Source organism: Phoca vitulina, unplaced genomic scaffold (genome assembly GCF_004348235.1).
Source record: "Phoca vitulina isolate PV1807 unplaced genomic scaffold, GSC_HSeal_1.0 scaffold15, whole genome shotgun sequence".
Lineage (NCBI taxonomy): Eukaryota > Metazoa > Chordata > Mammalia > Carnivora > Phocidae > Phoca > Phoca vitulina.
Genome location: NW_022589718.1, coordinates 38,291,855 through 38,312,351, shown reverse-complemented (window position 1 = coordinate 38,312,351; position 20,497 = coordinate 38,291,855). Strand labels below are relative to the sequence as shown.

The 20,497-nt window shown below is 41.6% G+C and overlaps 1 pseudogene; it reads right to left on the bottom strand.

The window, feature by feature from the left end:
- Positions 1-7,035: 7,035 nt before the first annotated feature.
- LOC116637741 lies at positions 7,036-9,253 on the bottom strand (annotated as a pseudogene).
- Between the last annotated feature and the right edge of the window lie 11,244 nt (positions 9,254-20,497).

Here is a 20,497-nt window from a genome sequence, read left to right as displayed (position 1 = left end):
CATGACCTAAGCTAATGTCAGATGCTTAACCAACTGAACCACCCAGGTGTCTCTAACATTCTGTTTTTATTTTTTAAAAAGATCTTGTTTATTTATTTGAGAGAGAGCACTCAGGAGTGTGGGGAGAGGCAGAGGGAGACGGAGGAGCAGACTCCCCACTGAGTGCAGAGCCTGACATGGGACTCAATCCCAGGAACCCAAGATCATGAGCCCTGAATGTCTATGAACATAAATCTAGTAGTAAAATTAGGTAGATGAATAAATGTAAAAGTAATGTGTAAATGTAACATGTTCCTACAAGGTAGAAATAGCAAAGCTAAAAATAAATTAATAATGAGAGGGGAGAAAATGGTAAGTTTGCTTTCTTATTTTTATATATGTACTAGTAAGGATCAAAATATAAAATGCAAAGCTGATAAACTAAAGAGTAGAAGCTTAAGAAAGAAAAATTAGGGCTGGTTAATAAAGCAGTAGTATAAAAGTAACCATTGGGAAAAAAAATGAAAACATCACTAAATTCTAAGAGAAAAAAAATTGCAACCAAAAAGGGGAGAGGAAAATAAAGGGTATTAATTCTTTTAATTGCATAATTATATAAAGACGGTTTGGAAAGTTTAGATCATATGGATCACTTTGCAGGTGTTTCAGGCAGAGATTCGTGGAAGGCAAGAGTTAAAGCATCCCAGGTAGCCCAAAGAGAGTCCTCTACTACAGGCCTCAGCTGTGAGCTTTTGGAAGACAGGCATTCAGAATCTGGGAGAAAGGCAAACCTAATTTGTGAAGAGGAATTGGGTGGAGCATCTACATTGCCTGCTCCAAGTGTGGACACTGTTAGCACAAATCACCGACTACCATAGTAAGAAAAGAACACATCCTATTAATGTAGAAGTTGAACTTTCTCTTGGAATACCAGGATACATCCAATTTGTTAAAAATGCATGAATATATTTCACAATATCTATATATCTAAGGAGGTACAAACATTTGCTTATTTCCAAGATTACAAAATAAATTTCATCAAAGTCCTACAGCTATATTTCTTTAAAACATTCAATGAAATAACAATTGAAGAATATTTTCTTAGTATCTAAAAGACCTTTATCTCAGTCTTAAAGCATGAGTCTTAGTTAATGGGGAAAAACCGGAGGAATTCCTAAATCTAAAACAATGCAATGATGCCTAAGCCAACTACTGTCTAACATACTGGAAGTATGAGAACAGGGTGATGCTATTTTAAGAACGCACTTACAAATAAAATCAACAGAAAGTCCAACAATAGACCACATGGCTTGCTTACAAGGATATGGAATCAAAGTGTAATGAGAAGATGATAAATTCAGATTTTTTTAAAGTGATATATTGGGGTGCTTGGATGGCTCAGTTGGTTAAGCATCTGCCTTCGGCTCAAGTCATGATCCCAGGTCCTGGGATCAAGTCCCGCATTGGATTCCCTGCTCAGTGGGGAATCTGCTTCTTCCTCTCCCTCTGCCCCTACTCCCTGCTCATTCTCTCTCTCTCAAATAAATTAATAAAATCTTTAAAAAAAAAGTTGATATATTAAAATAAAAAAACAGTAAGTATAAATTATTATTATTATTTTTTTAAGATTTTATTTATTTGAGAGAGAGAGACAGAGAGCGAGCATGAGAGGGGGGAGGGTCAGGAGGGTCGGGAGAGTCAGAGGGAGAAGCAGACTCCCTGCCGAGCAGGGAGCCCGATGCGGGACTCGATCCAGGGACTCCAGGATCATGACCTGAGCCGAAGGCAGTCGCTTAACCAACTGAGCCACCCAGGCGCCCAGTAAGTATAAATTAAAAACCAAAAATACACTAAGAACATTCAAAAGAAAGTTGAAAGGAAATATTTTCATTTAATAGTTTCTAGTTCCTTATATTTTACTACTTACTAAAAACACTTTTGAGAAATACAACATAAAATACATACCATAGATAGACGATATAATAAATTACAGACAGCAAATACATCAGTGTAACCACCATCTAGGAGAAAAAAGGAAAAGTCTCAGATCACCTTGTTCCCCCTCTTCTCATATCTCCTCCAAAGAAACTGTAATTATGATTTTGATAGCAATGATTTTGCATTTTTTTTATTTTTTATTTTTTAAAGATTTTATTTATTTATTTGAGAGAGAGAGAGAATGAGAGACAGAGAGCATGAGAGGGGGGAGGGTCAGAGGGAGAAGCAGACTCCCTGCTGAGCAGGGAGCCCGATGCGGGACTCGATCCCGGGACTCCAGGATCATGACCTGAGCCGAAGGCAGTCGCTTAACCAACTGAGCCACCCAGGCGCCCTGATTTTGCATTTTAAAAGAATTTTTTTATCTATGCACAAAGCCCTAAACAATACAGATTTGTTTTAATTTTTTACCTTATGTGAAGGGAATTATGCCATTTACATTTATTCATGTCTAGTTTCTCTTGTGCAACATTATGTTAGTTAGGATTCAAACATGTTATCGCATGTACCTCTAAATCACGTGTGGATATACACTGATTCATTTATCTGTCTGATTTTAGATGGCCTGTTGTTCCCCTCCGCCACCTTCTTAGACAGCAATTCTGCATATCACACCTCCACACTTTGTCTCCTATGCACTGTCCTGTGGTCGCCACCCTTCTATTCCTCCCTGTTTGATGATAGATCCTGGGTATTTTCTTCCGACCAATCTCCAATTCAGTGATTCTCTCTCAGCAGCATCTAATCTGCTATTAAACCCTCCTACTGAAATCTTATTTTAACATTTAACATTTTAACCCATTGCTTTTTCAGTTTTAAAATTCTATTTTGTTCTTTCTCTTTTTTTCTTAAGTTTATTTCTGAAAAGTTTCAGTTTTGTCTTATATTTCCTTGAACATATTAAGCATAAGTATAATGAAATCTGTTTGGTCATTTCATGATTTGGATCTCTTATCAGTTTATTGTTATTATGTAACATTTTATTTTTTGACTTTCAATCACATTGTGATGGTTCCTCATATGCCTGGTTGTTTTTTTTTTTTTTTTTTAATTGTGTCTCTTCAGTGTATATGAAACATTTTAGGGATAATTTGAAGCATAGGAAAACATTATCCTTCTCAAAGAAAGATTTAAATTTGCTTCCACTTGAAAGGAGAGGACATCATCTAGGGGTCCATCAGGGTGAGGGACCACAGTGGATTTGGTCACTGAGAGAAGCTATGTCAGTACTGAATTAATCTATCTCTCTTCCTTTCTTATTTAATCTGTTCTTGCCTGTCATTAAAACAATGCTTAGCGAGCTCAGATAATTGTCACCAATTGTTTTAATAAAAAACAGTAAAATGGTATTTTGTGTTGTGTATGTGTGGGTCAGAAGCCAATTTCTAAACGTAGCCATATGGGACATGCGTGTGAATAATTAATGCATTTTGATTACTTGTAATTTCATATTAAAAATGACTCACACATTTGAAGCATCCTTAAAAGGATATTTTCAATTAAATTTGGAAATAATGAAAAAATCTTCGCATGAGTCAGCTTTAATAATGTGTAATTTGCTGTTGTTTCTCATATTATAATGTATCCTACCAGCTATTACTCAAAGTTAAATTGTACAACATGATTTTAGAATGCTATTAGAGTGATAAGTTGTTCTTTGCCACTTAGTTGCTAATTGACAGTGTGCGTTCTTAAGTTCCAAAGTTAGTCACAATTGTTTTTTAGAAGTTTTAGTGACCTTAGAATTTAATGACATTAGGAATGCCTCTGTCCCATTCCAGAAAGATAACAGAGGATCTTTAAGCCTATATAGTAATCCTAAACTGGGAGTCACTTTGTTATAGGGAAATTATTAAATAGTATTATTGCAGGTTAGAAAGTAATGTAAAACTCTGTAGCTTCACATTAAAATTCTATGTTTCCACGCCCTTCAGAAACTTCAACCAGATATTATACTTTGTGTTGCTCTTTGACCCACGTTTATCTGTAGACACTGGAGGAAATAAGAGTTTTAAAAGGAGGTATTAGAAAAATATTTTAAATTTCAGCTCAGGGCACATGGCTCTTCCTTGGTGAAGCAGAAGGAAGTGAATGAGCCCAGAATATAAGCTCCTGTTGTTCGGCCTCAGAGATATGAGGTCAAATGACTTCTCTGTGTCCCCACCCCATTGAGCGTGGCACTTTACATCTCCAGCCCCTGGTCAGTGCTTGGCTTTGGCCATTCGTGTAATACAGCTGATAACTTGTCATGGATCTAGAGGTAGTTTTGATCTGGGTAGCCAAGGCTTCAGACCACAAAGCCCTATTTTCTTAATCGATCTGTCCTTGTTTGTATACTCAAGCCAATATCCTTCTCAAAGGGATTGTCTCCCACAGCTCATCACTCACGGTTTCTTCCACCTCTCTGTGTGGTATGGTCTAAGATTTGATTCTGTTTCTTGCAGTCAGTCTCTTTGCCAGAGAAGGCAAAACAGAACGAGAACCTCATTGATTTGTCCCTGGTCAGTCAATTAAGAAGGTTTTATATTGAACTCCTTGCACACTATCAGTGGAATAAATATGTGGAACAAGAGTTCTGATTAAATTTGTTTTGTTGCAGAATTTAGAGACCTGCCCGTCTGCGAAATCCTTCACTAAACATTTATTTGCTAAGTAGCATCTAGCAAGCATGGTGAATGACTTCCTGCTGCCTGAGAAAAGAAACAAAATGGTCCATTCACTTATTATTAGAATGATGGGGAGTCTTTACTATTGGTAAACAGTGAATGGGAGTCGGCAGATGGCAGTGTTAGCGGAATGGAGTTTGTTTGGATTGATTTACGGTGCCAAAGACATAAACAGATGTAAGCAGTTTAGAACAGTCAACCCTGCTGAGGTTATAATAAAGCATCAGCATACTTAGTTGTAATCATGACTGCCTGAAATAAATTTAGATATAAAAGTATGACTTGGGTAGCTAGTTGAATTTCCTCCATCACCTAAAAGGCAGCATAATCCAGGAGTAGGAAAGTTTCCCCATGAACCACTTATTTAGGAAAATAAAAACATTTCTAGGATCTTTGGTAATGATTGATAATGAAAGGTGAATATCACGAGTGACACAGAAAACTACTGGACCCGTAAGATATTGGACAGAAAAAAATAAAACAAAACTATCATTTCACTGAGCCCAATGCACATAGATTCTGAGCTCTGCAGGGTAGGTTCCATATCTTATTTTTGACTTAGAGTAATCAGTTAATGCTTGCATAACTCTGTGAGGGGGCAGAGAAAAGGGCTGATTTTGCTTACATAGTTCACTATGATACTAAGACATCTGACATGTATTAGTGAAGATAATGTTGACTGCTGTGACTCATTTCTCACCCCTGCAATTTAATGGGAATAAATACACAAATGAATGTGGTCTTGAAGAAGGCCACAGAGGAACTGAACATAAGAGAAAGTTGATATAGAGGTGTTTACATGCATTTAGATGCAAGGGAAAAATCTTACTATGATTATCAAAATTATCCCCAGGCTGCAATTTGAATGAGAGGAAAATGAACTCTGTCTTGGGTGGGTCTTCCTCCCAAACGTAAAGCAAAACCATGGAGTGTCTGGTGGTAGATGTTTCTCCTGCAAGCATCAGGAGAGGAGTGAGGATGATCTGTCCACTTTTAGTAGTTGGTGTCAACGAAAGGAATATAAAACCAAGAGCTGAAAGACATGTTCCTACTGCCCCTTTCCCGCTGCTTCAGTAGAATTAGCTCCCGAGCACTCTACGCATTTATACTTTCAACCAATACAGAACTATCTTCCATCTCAATATCCATGTGGTTGTAAGTGCCACATACACCTCTGACATTTTGTTTTCATATCTTTGGAATTCTGAATAGTTTCCTGCAGGATAACAGCTGTACTTTGCCCTCCAGTTCACGAATCCTACATGGGCAAAATCCAGCGCCGTCAGGCTTTCTGAATATGTTGAACAAGAGCGTGTCCAGAGAAAAGACATGTTCTTTGGCAGAATCATCTCTGTCTACATCACTGTAATTCCATGAATAATTGCTTACATCTGCAGAAAGAACCACCAGCTCTGAAAATGTGTCATTTCAATATCTTTGAAAATGTAGGAGTCTTTTGGTTGAAAGTCAAAAGAAACTTAACTGGTATAAGTGTTAGGGAAAGAGGAGTTTATAGTAAGGCTATGAAGTTGTCTTCAAGGAACTAATGGCAGTAATAAAGCTGGAGCCTGCAAGAATGTAGGAAGTCCCACCTGCCCACCTTCCATCTCTGTGGCTCTCTGTCCATGTATGTTGTTGATCTTTCTCATTGACCAGCTATTTTCTGGTTTCCAGCACACATGGTGGAAAATAATTGGTGTCAGGAATATCTCATCAGGGGTTCCTGGGTGGCTCAGTCTGTTAAGCGTCTACCTTTGGCTCAGGTCATGATCCCAGACTCCTGGGATCAAGCCCCGCATCGGGCTCCCCCATCAGCAGAGAGTCTGTTTCTCCTTCTGTCCCTCCCCCGGTGCATGCTTTCTCTCTTCTCTCTCTCTCTCAAATAAATAAATAAAATCTTTAAAAAAAGGAATACCTCATCAGTTCTATGCTCTAATCACCCGCCAAAAAGAGAATAACTGTCTCTGACCTAGCCTCGCACATGTAGACGATCAGCTGAAGCATCGAGTGGGTCCTATTACAGGAACATGGTTGTTCTGTCCTTGAGTGAAGACTGAGAGCAGCCATGGCCAGAAGGCGAATGCCAGAGAAACTAGGCCTTACCTTGCCTGCAATTCTAAGATGGGAACTTACTACGTATATACATATTTTTAAAATAGCAAATTTTGCTCTGGAGCTAGTTGAATGAGGCAAATCACCCTTTCCTCAACAAACCACTCGTTATGAACAGAATGCTCATTATAGGCTGGGGGGCAGACTGAGGGTTCTCCTTTGGTCTACCAGTTCCTTCTGCCCAGGGGTGGGGAGTCAGCCGGGGCCCCAGAGTCCTAACTGGGAGCTGGTATCAGTGCGTAGGTAACAACTCCCCTGTCGTGCAGTTTGTAGCTATTGGTTACTCGGAACGATTCTGTATAAGCCTGTTTGCTCTTGACTGCACATCTGCCTTCAGCCCCAGATTCTGACTTTGTTCATTATACCAGAGGATGAATCTGTGGTGATCAACTTCCATCTGCTCCTTGTGACTAATTCTGAGAAAAATCGTAACAAGTCACATTTATGGAAGGTTCATTGTTTAGTCTAATCCCCCTATATTTGTTCCATCTTGTTTATTTTTGCACAATACTTTCCGTGATATTTCTCCTCGTTAATTCAAGTCATCTCAGTGAGCTTGTGTGAGACGTGGTGGTAAAATGCTGTCAAATATTCTAGCATGAAAAGCGTGTGATTCCTGTCATCAATGAATTTGAAGTTTATCAAGACAGCTCATTGATGAGGTAGACTGGGGTACTAAAATTTTGCATTAGTGGATTTAAAGATATGAAATGTGAGTACAGCAATGTAATTCTTAATAAGAAGGTCCATCAAGGTAATGGCCTGTTGGAATGGATAGATTTTTATGGAATGTGCTGTGAGGAAAGATATTTGGACTTGACAAAGTAAAGGTATTTTAGGGAGTAATCTCTCATGGGCTAAATCATAGAGCTGTCTTAGTAAAAGCCCAGGTTAATGAAAGGGAATTGAGAGAGATAAAACTAAATAGACAGATAGGGCAAAAATATAGAGTACATTGAACATAAGTCATATTCTTCATTTTCAGGCCATACAAGGCCCTTAGAATTTTACAAGCATAGAAATGCTGTATTACTAAGTGTTTGCGGCTTCCCAAACATCTCAAAAAAAAAAAAAAAAAATCAATGACTTAAACAAGAAGTGTTTATTTATTTATTTATTTATTTTTGGACATATGAACAAGTTTAATTACCTGCTACACTATCCAGAAGGAGATATGTGGTAAATGGATAAAAACACGGTTCATAAACTTAGGAGACAGGCAGGCATTTTTAGACCACTTTAGGTTTAGCCATTAACCAGACTGAACTATTTTTTAACATTTAAAATACAACCTTAAAAAAAATAGAACTTTCTTACCACAGTAAACAAAACAATGTATTAAATTTGACTTCCACAAGTGACCAAATTATTTTTTAAACATGATTTAATTTTTTTTTCACATTTCTTTAAATGTCAAGTTTTCTTTGGCAAATTTATCCAAAATACTAATTTTTCATTTTAGAGCTTATTTTATATTCATATAACAGAGTGCCCTAAATTGATGTTCATCAAGATACCTTTCTCTAGGCGCTAATGGTTTCTACCTTCCTTTTAAAATGTATTATCTTTTAAGTTGTCATTCTCAAAAATATTCTGGAGAAAAAATTATGAATTAAATACCCATAAATTCTTCTTCCTTTCTTTTTTTTTTTTTTTTAAAGATTTTATTTATTTATTTGAGACAGCGAGAATGAGAGAGAGAGAGAGAGCACATGAGAGGGGGGAGGGTCAGAGGGAGAAGCAGACTCCCCGCCGAGCAGGGAGCCCGATGCGGGACTCGATCCAGGGACTCCAGGATCATGACCTGAGCCGAAGGCAGACGCTTAACCAACTGAGCCACCCAGGCGCCCTTCTTCCTTTCTGTTACAGTGTAGCAATTTATCATCTAGCCCACAGTGGTCTATCAACTGAGTGAGGCTGAGTGTGTCGTTCTCCTCAGACATAACTGACTACAACTCATAAAGCAGCGGCTGGCTACGGATTCTCCACTTCTGGATCAACACCTGGAACTGAGACAGGTCATTCTTTGATCTATACGTTTTGACCAGTTTTAGCCTCCGAAGAAGGTCTTCTTTCTCCTCAATCTGCTTCACCAATTTTGCTCTTTCTTCACTTAATCCTGGTTTGGGAAGATCCTCATTCACAAAGTCACTTTGGAGATCACTGCATGACTCAATATCAAGAGATTTAGATTCACATGCACTGATATTCTTGAAGGTATTTTTCAAATATGTACTTTCTTTGAATTCACCATCTATGTGTTTAAAACTTTCTTGAAGTTCCAAACAGTTTTCTTCTGTTGAAGATGCTGGTTTCTCAGGAAAATCTGATCGTTTTCTTCATTCTCTGCTTTAAGACGTTTCACCACATTGTTTTCTTGGGCTACTTGTATGGGGAGATGGTGGATTGGCACAGGCCTGTGGAGTGCTAGGTGAAATCACAGCTGAGTCAGATGGGCTTTCCATCTTGAAAATGAAATCTTGGTTTACCTCTCCCTTCGCCAGCCCCAGAGTGCAGAAAACGTGCGCGCTGCCGCGGCGGGGTGGGACCACACGGGAGGCAAGAAATGTTTATTTCTTAATCAGATCTTCCCATCAGATGGAACTTCTAGGCCCAGCTTGATCCACTAGGCTTGGCTCCAGAAGTCAAGGTGGATTCACTTAGCTGACAGACTAGCAACCACCTACTTTTTTTCATGGAGGGTCCGAAGAACAAGAGAGGTAAGCAAAGTATATACTACATGTTAAGGCCTTGGCTGGAAACTGGCATGCACAGCTTCTTTATGTTTCCATTAGCCAAAAGCAAGTCCAACATCGATGAGATGTGGGAAAATATACTGCAAAATCATATGGCAAAGGACATGAATACAGGGTGAGCATGAATAACTGGGAGCAATGATCCAGTCCCCCACAGGTATTATAACATCTCTCAAAAAAACCACCAGAAAACAAAAAACCCAATTTCTCCAACAGCAACTTATTTGATCCATCGGATGAGCAAAGTAGCACTGGGGGTTGGGAAGCCAGTAACCATATTTCAGGAAAGCTTTCGATTTTTGGAAAAGTTTTTTCACCGTATTTCAGATTTCTTGGACTCCTCAGGTTTTTGAATACCCTGTGAACCAACATCAGCCATATCCAAGAAGGGTCTGAGAGTTTACCCTGCTCCAAAGTTGCCATGCCAGGGTTTCATGGATGCTGGCAGAAAACACAGGGCTCCCGAACCAGAGACACTGAACATTATTACTCATGGCAGGGAAGAAACGTTGTTGGTTTAGGTGTGTTATGTATTTATGCACGTAGTTGTAATCATATATAAAATATAAATTAGGTCAACATTCTTAATGGTATTGTTCACATCTCCATACTGTGATAAAAATGTTTCTGTTTGTTTTATCGGGTGTTGGCAGAGTTGTATAAAAGCCTTCTAGGACATATGTAGATTTTTTTTTCTCTTTTTCGGTCTGTCCATTTTGCTTTATATGTATTGTAGTTATGGTAAGATATGAATATACATTTAAAATTGTGACATCTTCTTGGTGGGTGTCATGAAACATCCCCCTTACTCTTCAGATGTAATTCTTGTTCTGTGGCCTGATGTTATAAAGCATCTTTGCTTTGTTTTGTTTAGAGTTTGCATGGAGTGTCTTTTCTTGTACTTCTATTTTTGACTTATTGTGTTCTTCTATTTAAGGCATGTCATTTGTTAGTAGCATGTAAAGGACTTTGTATTTTAATCCAGCCTGGCAACCTTTGTCTTTTAATTGGATAGCTTAATTCATTTACATTAAATATGGTTACTGGTATATCTTGTTTCTATTTATGAGCTTATTTCATTTATTTTCTAATTGTCTCACCTGTTCTAAATTCCCTTTTTGTCCTTTCTTCTTTTGCAATAGTTATTTTTAAAAATTTTTAATATTTTTCCTTTTATTAGCTTCTTGGTGATATGTACACATTATTGGCATTTATTTGAATTCTAAAAATATGAGGCTGATATTACTTCGTACCATCCATAGCTGCTTACAGTTTCATCCTTGTTTACTCTCTCTGTTGACCTTCTTTCCCTCTGAAGTACCTGGAGTTCCTCCTGAGAGCATGCGGCGTTAACAAAGCCCTGTACCTTTGTTTGTTCCTAAACTCAAACACAAATTACTGAGAGTCAAAACTGCTGAGCAGACCGTCACTGCTCTGGCCCTCTCTTCTCACCTGGATGCGGGCCCCCTAAGTCTGGACTGCCCCGGGAGTCCCAAATGACCATGTCATTTCTCGAGCGCAGTGAATCTCCCAAAGCTCTGCTGGCATATTTACTTCTTAGAAACATCTCCACACAGAGCCATGAATCCGCAAGAGGCCAGATGTGAAAAGCTGGTTTTATAATATAGACTCACCTCTGTGTCGTTCTCTTTTCTTTACAGCTTTGGCCCTTGGGACCTGGTTGCCCTAAAAGATTTCATTGCCTTTGAAGAGATGTTTTATTTTTGTAAACTCTCCGGCTCTCTGTTTCTGTTTGTTCTCAGCAAGCGTGTGGTTTGCCACAAACTGGAGTTCTGTGTGTGTGAGTGTGTGTGTGTTTCTGTGTGTCTGTGTGTCTGTGTGTCTCTGTGTGTCTGTATGTCTGTGTGTGTGTGTGTGTGTGTGTGTGTTGATTGCTCCATAAGAGGAAACTTGGAAAAGCTTATCGAACCCTGACAGTCTGGCATCATGGTGACCTGGAGGAATAAAAACATTTGATTTTTTACAAATTATCTTGAAAATCATAAAAGTATTATAAAACCTATTTGTAGCTGTAATATAGACCGGGCAGTATTTTAGAGATTCTCTGTAAGTTAGAAACAGACTTGGTCTATTTTACATATTTGTGTTTGTGTAGAAAGAAAGAAAAAAGAAATGAGGGAAAACTTACCCATAACGTCATGGAGAGAAACACAGACGGAGGGGCTTTCCTGTGCGGGTGACACAGGCCTGCTGGTCCGCTCTGCAGTGACGCGCCCCATCAGCCTCACTGCTGGCCTTTCTCTGCTTGCTCCGACCCAGCGTGGGGCTGCCGTGCGTCGGGCCTGGCCCTCTGAACCGCGCCACTCTCACCCTCCGTCACCGGCTGTGTCCTCTTCGGCCAGAGCTGCCAGCTTTCCTGGGCCTTTGCTCCCCAAGTGTGGTTCCAAGTAGGAAGTATCTGCACTCAGAGGTGCAGACCCACCGCGGGCCTGTGCGTTCTGCAGCTTACTTTATATCAACGCTCAGCACGTTCACCCACCAGTGTGTTACGTCAGAGTCCATCCCAAACGCGCATTTCACAATGTGACTTTCTCTTTGACTCTTTCACTAAAAACACACACACACTATCTAGGCGTGTTATACAAACAAATGCACACGTATCATAATCGTATGTTTAAAAGCAACTGGGAATAAGTAAATAAAATGTCATAAGCGAGAGTACATAATAGGTATGTGTGTTTTGGAGTTCTCAACATATTCTTCCAATCCTAATATTTAACTCCAATAATAACGTATCGTGTGCTTGGAAGATGTCACAGTATGGAAAGGATAAAAATTTAATAATAATACAAATAATAGTAACTGTCTGATTCTTTACATAAGATTTATGAATTATGGTATTATGGGAAATCAATAATATAACCAAATACCCGATGCGGTGCATAGGGCTAAACAAAGACCTTCAGAAGCATGGGCACCATCTATATTATGGCCCTTTCCGATTATGGTTCCATTTCCCCACCCCACATTTGCTTTTCCAAATAAAAACAACTTTTTTAAAGATTTTGTTTATTTATTTTAGAAATAGGAAGTGAGATTGCAAGTGTGTGATTGTGTGTGGGGGGGAGCAGAGGGATACGGACAAGCAGAATCCCTGCTGGGTGCAGAGCCTGAAGTGGGGCTGGATCCTATGACCCTGAGGTCATGACCTGAGCCAAAACCAAGAGTCAGATGCTTTACTAATTGAGCCGCCCAGCCACCCCTAAACAAAAACAAATTCTGTGCTCAGCAAAGTTGTATTTCATTCATGTCGACTCCTGGGGTCCTTTTCTGAAATATATGTAAGGAAGAATGACAGATACGGTTCTTGCCTTGTTGATGCCCTAAGCTCAGTCATTCAGCACTGCTTTTGGCCTGGGTATTTCTGAAGGCTCTAGATCATTTCGTAGTAGTTCAGGGGAAGAGCCAGTGAGATAGGAAAATATGGCTCTGCCATCTTGGTCCTTCGGCTCATCCCCGAAGGGGTGGCCCGCAGAGCACCCCGCCTCAGCATGCTGCATCACAAACCTGCGGGTGCCTTCCGTCTTTCTGTGTGTTTTGTTTCACAAAACTGCTTCCCTTGGTTATAGCAAAGCCAGTGACGTAGCTAGGATTTTCCTGGGGGCAGAGGTGGGAAGAGATGACCCTATTTAGGTGCCCCTGGCATTAAGTCTCTGGTTGTGGGGAGGACGGAGCTGGTGATTTTCCAGCTGTGAGGACATATTATTTAAATACATATTTGTCAAAAGAGATTGGAGATTGATGAAGAGTTTCTCAATATTTAGACGAATGTGCGTTCATCTCTTTATTTTTTTATTTTTTTATTATTTTTTAAAGATTTTTATTTATTTATTTGAGAGAGAGAGAGAGAATGAAAGAGAGAGACAGCATGGGGGGGGGGAGTGTCAGAGGGAGAAACAGACTCCCCGCCAAGCAGGGAGCCTGATGTGGGACTCGTTCCCGGGACTCCAGGATCATGACCTGAGCCGGAGGCAGCCGCTTAACCAACTGAGCCACCCAGGCGCCCCGTTCAACTCTTTAAAACACCGTCTTACCTCTGTTGGCAGATGTAAATGGAAAGGAACTGCTGAAAAAGCCCATAAGCCTGTTACCTTGGTTTCTGGTCATAGTTGGAAATTAAAATAAATTTAAAAATTATTCCTTAGTCATCATGGTTTGAGCTGATTCAGATGGGTAAAGGAAGAAATAGTTGAGACGTTTTCTTCATAATTTTAAGCAAATGCGAAAATGAAGAAAAGAAAAAGAATACAGATGAATATGTTATGAGTTACATGGCTGTGGGCTCATAAAAATATTTAAAGTATTTATTATTTCAATAGCAAGTTTTAAAAACCTGCTTAACAAAATGTTCTATGCTATTTTATTGTTTTATAATACATTATATCATACTTGTAAATTTTGTCTTTATGATTACTAAAATAACATCTATGGCTTTGCTGAAAAGTAGAGATTTTTATGTCTTTTTTGTTTGCTTGTTTGTACGTTGGTGTATATTTTTTCTTGAGGGAAATGTTTGAAGGAGTTTTGGGTGTTTACCAGAAGACACTGTTCTGTTTTCAAAGTCACACTTACCAGAGTGAGTTATATGTTACATCATGTCTTATCTCATATCAATGACATTATAGCTCCTTCTTGGAATGAATTTCCAGATCTGATCTGTAATAAAGACAAAGAACAACTTATGAGTAAAATCTTGGTATCTATTTTGTGCATATTTCCTTGAAATGCAGGTTTTCAGGACAAAGAGGCAAGAGTCAGTTTTCCTGTGTTTAAACCCAAGCTCTACCATTTCCAAGCTGTGTGAGCAGACGTAAGTTGGTTAACCTCTCTGTGCCCGCTGTGAGAGGTCAGATGATGGGAGTCTGTACTTCAGGTGGTTTGGTCGGGATAAGAGAGAGGACAGCATGCAGGGCGCTGGGCATGGTGCTCTGTGTGGAGCGCATTCTATGAGGATGTGCTGTAGGCTTTCCTGCCTGCCCACAGGTTAATGCTGGGGTCACCTGCTGCCTATTAAGGCAGACATTAAAGAAATTTAGGAAAGGGTAAAACCCTCTACTTACTAATTTATTTGCTTTGGGAAGTAGTTATTTTTCATAAGAATGTGTTATTTATTTTAATGTACAATGGACTTATTATGGTTATTTTAAAATGAGTATTTTTAAGGTGCTATTTTAATTCCTAATTTGGCAAAACTCAGTAGATTTTAACCCATGTTTCCAAGCTACCTTGGATCCTCCATGATTTTACTTCTGCAAATGTGTTCTGAGATGAGATGCTTGAGAAGTGTGGTTCTATGTTAGTCTTTGTATGTGATTCCACCCTTCTTTTATTTTAAAACTTTCGGAGGCATTCCCTTGAGTAGTAGACCCTGCTTCTCCTTGTATTCTGGAGACTCAGCAAATGGCATGTCTGCACTTGATCTGTGGTGGCTAAAGGGGGCGTGGATTTATCTCCTCTTACATCCATTTGCAGACACTTTATTTTTTCTCCTGATGTGACGGTTGGGAGGACCACGTTAACTACCACCTGTGAAATACCAGGCAGGCAGGCGAATCATGAGGTTCCCAACCCCCTTTAGAAGAAGCTTAACATTTATGGAATGCCAGCTACAGAGGGGCTTGGGGGCGTGATGTCTGGGGTGTGAGGAAGGTCAGACAAGGGTGCGGATGGATAAGCCCAAAAGGTGCCATCAGGGTCCCGCAGTGGCCACCTGCCTCGCGATAAACCATCATGCTTCTACCACCAGGACTGTCTCTGTTCTTACGTGTGTGCAAAGAGGAAGCTTGGTTGTGAGCAAACTATTGTGAGCTGTCACAATACTTCTTTGGGTAAGATGAAGTGAAAAAGAAATTAGGATAAAAACACTACCTGTAGTATAGTAACTTTTTGTTAAGAGAGATAAAGAAGCTGGTAGGAATCTGTTTTAGTATTTTAGGATTTGTTATCTCTGAGTGCTATTAATATGGGTAATTATTGTTCTGCAATTCTTTCTCCACTGAAAATACTGTTATTAAAATAAAAACAATTAGAGTTATTTAAATATTTAAACTGCCTCTGTATTTTCTTTTCTTTTTTTCCCTTTCATTGCTGCCTCTGAAAACCCAAAAAGCTCTTTGCACTTTATCATTCATTGTTACTTTGTATGTGATTAGTCTAAAAATATTCCCATTCATTTATTCAAATGATATGCATTAATTATTCTCTGTGATATGACACACATGATAAACGAGTGTGTCACGTGTCAGGTATCATGATCATCCCTCCTGACTCGGTGCGGCAACCTCTGCTTCACTTGAGGAGGACACGCGTGCGTGCAGGTGACACCGAACGCAGGGATGGCGCCCAGGTCAGCGCCGGCTGCCGAGGGCGGTCCCGGGAGACCAGGTGACTTTCAGTCGTGTGGAGCCAAGGACAGCCGGCCGCCCAGGGAGTGATGTGATAGGTTGGAAATACACACCCTGCAGTGAAAAATAAATCAGAAGGGGGAACTAGCCAGAAATAATAGAGTTACAACATAAAGAGGACACTCGAGAATAGGGACTGAAGTTATTGCTGTCTTCTTAAAAGTGAAAAAAAAAAAAGAATGAAGCATGTATGAGTGTTGGGAATATTCAGGACACTGACTTAATGTGAAGAGAGGCAGGTGCCAAGATCCCCATGTGCCTGTCTCACCTGTTCCCAGCAGGGCTCATGCCAGAGAGTTAGACGGTGTTCCTCTAAAATGGAAGAAGTTGATAACAGATCTGCTGCTCTTTAAGAGGTTCCTTGAAGAGTATTCTCATCTCATTTAGTATCTTTTTTCTCAAGGCAGGATCTTTGCAAGGTCTCCTAATGAGATTTGTCCGCCCGACTTCTGACTCTTCTTGTCCCAGGGCTCAGTCAGGACAGGTCTGAAAGCACCCGTCTCGGACCGCCTGCTGTGCCTTTCTCTCTCATTTCCAGTCATACTGCCGTAGCTTTCTGTAAAGGCAACATGTATTTAATTTAAAATCCATGCATAGGAGCTGAGAGGAGGTGTTAAAATCACGGGAAGAGTCACCGTTCAGTTGTCGACGACGATTCTTTGCAAGCCACTGAACTCAGCGACGTTGCTACTTACTGGTATATCACTGGTGTTTCTAAAAGCATCTCCATCAGGGAATGTTTCCTTTCAGTGTGCGCCCGTGTAGAAGGCAAAGCCATCTTGCATCAATATTGCTAAGTTTATGCTTGTCTGAGACGGTGGAAATAGCCGGCTGATTGCTCGAGAGGGTTTTATATGTATCCTGAGAGAGCTGTTCTGTTTGGTGCTAATCAACCAGAGGATGTTTACTGAATACTTCATGTGAGGAAGACATTACTGCCAGAGGAGCTGGAAAGGAAATTGGGAGGCACAGGACATAGGATTTGACCTCAATAAGCTTGCAAAAATTTTGCAGCTATAAACCACAAACCATAAGCTCATAAATGTAACTGAACCTGAAACCATATCCATAGAAGAACAGTGGAAGTAGAGGTAATATATGCATGGATATGGGCAGATGTGATGCAGAATGGCCGGGCATGGGACTGCGCTGGGGATGGTGGGTGCTGCCGTGGTCTGAGGACTGCGTCCCAGCAGACGCTTGTCCTGTCCTGCACGGGCCCTTCTGCTTCTGTGAGGATAGTAACAGCACTTACGGATGCTAACTTTGCTCAAAACACCACAAGAGGTGTTTATAAGTATTCATGTCTCCCTCATGGCTATTATTTCCATTTTACACATGGGTTAACATGCCCAGAGACACTCAGAGGCATGCCTGTGCTCACCAGCCAGGAGGTGGGAAGCTGGGCTCTAACACATGCACCTGGGTCCAGAGTCCTGTCTCAACGAGCACCCAACCTCTCTCTATCGTGATCCCATTCTGCCTGGGATCGAGGTTAGGGTCTATTTGTCTCCACTCCTTCCTTAGCTGTGAAGTCTTTGGATCAAAGACATAATCCTTAATGCCAGAGATTGTATTCTCCTCTTCATCTTTTAATCCTTAAAGCCTACACCAAGGCTGACATCAAAACAGAACAAAGCACAGACCTGTGCCTCTGAAACAAATAATACATTATATGTTAAAAAAAAAAAGAAGAAGAAGAAGAAGAAGATGAGAGCAGGAGGGGAAGAATGAAGGGGGGGGGATCGGAGGGGGAGACGAACCATGAGAGACGATGGACTCTGAGAAACAAACTGAGGGTTTAGAGGGGAGGGGGGTGGGAGGATGGGTTAGCCTGGTGATGGGTATTAAAGAGGGCACGTTCTGCATGGAGCACTGGGTGTTACACGCAAACAATGAATCATGGAACACCACATCAAAAACTAATGAGGTACTGCATGGTGATTAACATAATAATAAAATAAATAAAATAAAATAAAATAAAAAACAAAAAACAGACCAAAGCAAAACAAAAGAGAACAGTGATAACAGAAACGAACCATGCACAGTAACGGACAACAGGTCAGTCCAAACGGAAACATGCTCTGTCCCCTCACGCCTGCCTCTCCTCCAGGCTTTACCGTCTTAGGCAACGGTGCCTCTGTCCGTACTGGCGTCTGTCTGTCATCACTGAGTTTCGCCTCCGTACATTTTCCATTCCAGATCTACTGCCACCTAGTTTCTCCTTCCAAACTCTTCTCGAGCTCGTCCTCTTTTCTCCCCAGCAGGTGTCACCGTAGTCTGTCCCTGTCCCTCTGGAAGATCTCCCTGCCCCTGGACCTGCCACCGTGTGCACATCAAGTCCCTTTTCCACCAGCGCCAGTATGTCCTTTTTAGAAGAGTCCATTTTTATAGCACAAATTGGACAATATCACACCTCCACTTAAATCCTTTAGTGGTTTATTGTATTTTCCTGTGTTGCATGCCGCGAAACATCACATGACATGACCCCCTACCTGCCTCTCTGAGGACAGATCATGTCATTCAGTCCCACGCTGGCCGTCTCCACTCACTGGCCACCTGCCTCCCACCTGATTTTCTGAAGAGCACGGGACTCCTTCCCACCTCAGACTTCTGTTTCTTCTACCTGGAGGCTCTGTCCACTTCCACGCTGGCTAACCCTTCCCTGCCCCGCACGCCTGTGTCCCTGGGCCCTTCCTCAGAGGCCACCTCCACTCCCTTATCTGCATCCATCTTCCCTCCACTGTACCTGCTCAGCATCGTGCTCTTCATCCTACAGACTTGCCGACAGTTCATCAACGAGTGCTCGCTTTTCCTCCGTCAAACTGCCTGTTGCCTGAGGTGTAACACCATGTCTGTCATCCGCTCTCTTATCTCCGGAGCTGGAAGCACGTCTGCACGCTGCCTGTACTGAGCACACTCTGTGGAATGACAGAAGGAATGAAAAATTTCCCAAAGAAGTTGGCTCCAGTAGGAAGGACTTCCCTTGAATGAACTTTTATCTGAAAGGATACAGACAGATACAGAGGGAAGAAGGCAGCTTCCAGCTTCGCAAGGAAAACACAAGCCAACGATGGAGTTTGGCACAACCGTGGTGTGTTCGACCAATCGTCTGCTCTGGCTCATGAGCGTAGGGGTTCATTGGCTCTCTGAATTCAGTTACTTATGAGCACTGGGGGGGGGGGCAGCAAGAATCCCACCTGTGATGTGCAGCACATCCGTGAGGGCTCTACCTGCCACCTGTCCGCCATGCCAGGCTCTCTCGTCCCCAGCAGCACCAGCTTTGCATGCTCTCCGAGGACGGAGGTGCATCTGGGGAAACACCAAGACAAGAGACGTGGGCAAGTGGCTAACGGGAGGTCCTGGTTTCCACTTTCTTTTGATTTCCCTAGAGACCTTCAAAAGTCTACATTCAGTTGGTTTCCATCCAGTATGGAAACACATCTAATGGAAAGATGTGGTGAACTCATTTCACACAGCTTCTGGAGATGCCACAAATAGAAAATAAATGGTACTCCGGGGACAAAGGGCTTTACAGAGAGTGAGCCCCAGCCCTGACATTCCAAATAGAGACACTTGCCTGAATAGCTTCTGTTTGCAAATGTTACTTGATTATTTTCAAGAATTAGCTACCCCAAATTACCAAATAATCTTGAGTTAAGTCTTCACTAGGTAAAGCGATTGATGATATCCATCATTGATCATCTCTAAGAGCCCTGAGAAAATGGATCCCAATTCACCTAATATAAAAATTTGAAAGAAGGAACAATCTGGAGGATAAATTGCCTGAAGCAACCCAATCTGAAAGCAAGAGGGCTGGGGAATGGGAGGACAGAACCTACCGCATGACATGATGAATTCAAACAAGGGAAATTATGGTTGTGCCCAGGACCAGTCTCGTTTATACTGTGAACTTACAAGAAGCAAAGGGCAACTTCGGAATGCTCAGCATGCACCAGGTTGGGACCTCGCATGGGTTACTGATCTTGGGTTTGGGGAGGATCCCGTGAGTGTGGCTGAACAGTGAGGAGCACGCGGGAGCCCTGACTTCGCACTGTCGCGTCCGGCGTGGGTTCCCAAGAGCTCACCGAAGGGGGCAAGGACTCGTTAGGCGTTTTGCCAGGCGCAAAGGTACACACGTGGTGGGATCACTAGTGCAGGCTCGTATCACACCCATAACCACAGGACAGAGCAGCCCGGGCAGCAGCGCGCGGCGGAAAGCTATGCTGAGGCGCCCGCCGAGAGTCACGGGGAGGAGGAGGTCGCCGCGCAGTCAGCACCATGTACTGGCGACCACCTCCCATCTCTACCCTCTGAGAGCCACAGCTGCATCTCAAAGGCGTGGAAACCATAGCAAACACCTTTCATCTGTGGAGGGAAAAAAGGCAAACTGAAGGGCAGCGCACATGCTGACGGTCAAAGAGCTGGTTTTGGAGGGTTTTGAAAGTGCCAAGAAGTGCCCCCACCCTGGCTGCAGTGCTCCAGGACTGGGGGCAAAGACCAGGGGCGCCCCCGGGCCCCCACTTCCAAGCCCACGCATGTCTGCAGCGATGCAAAGTCA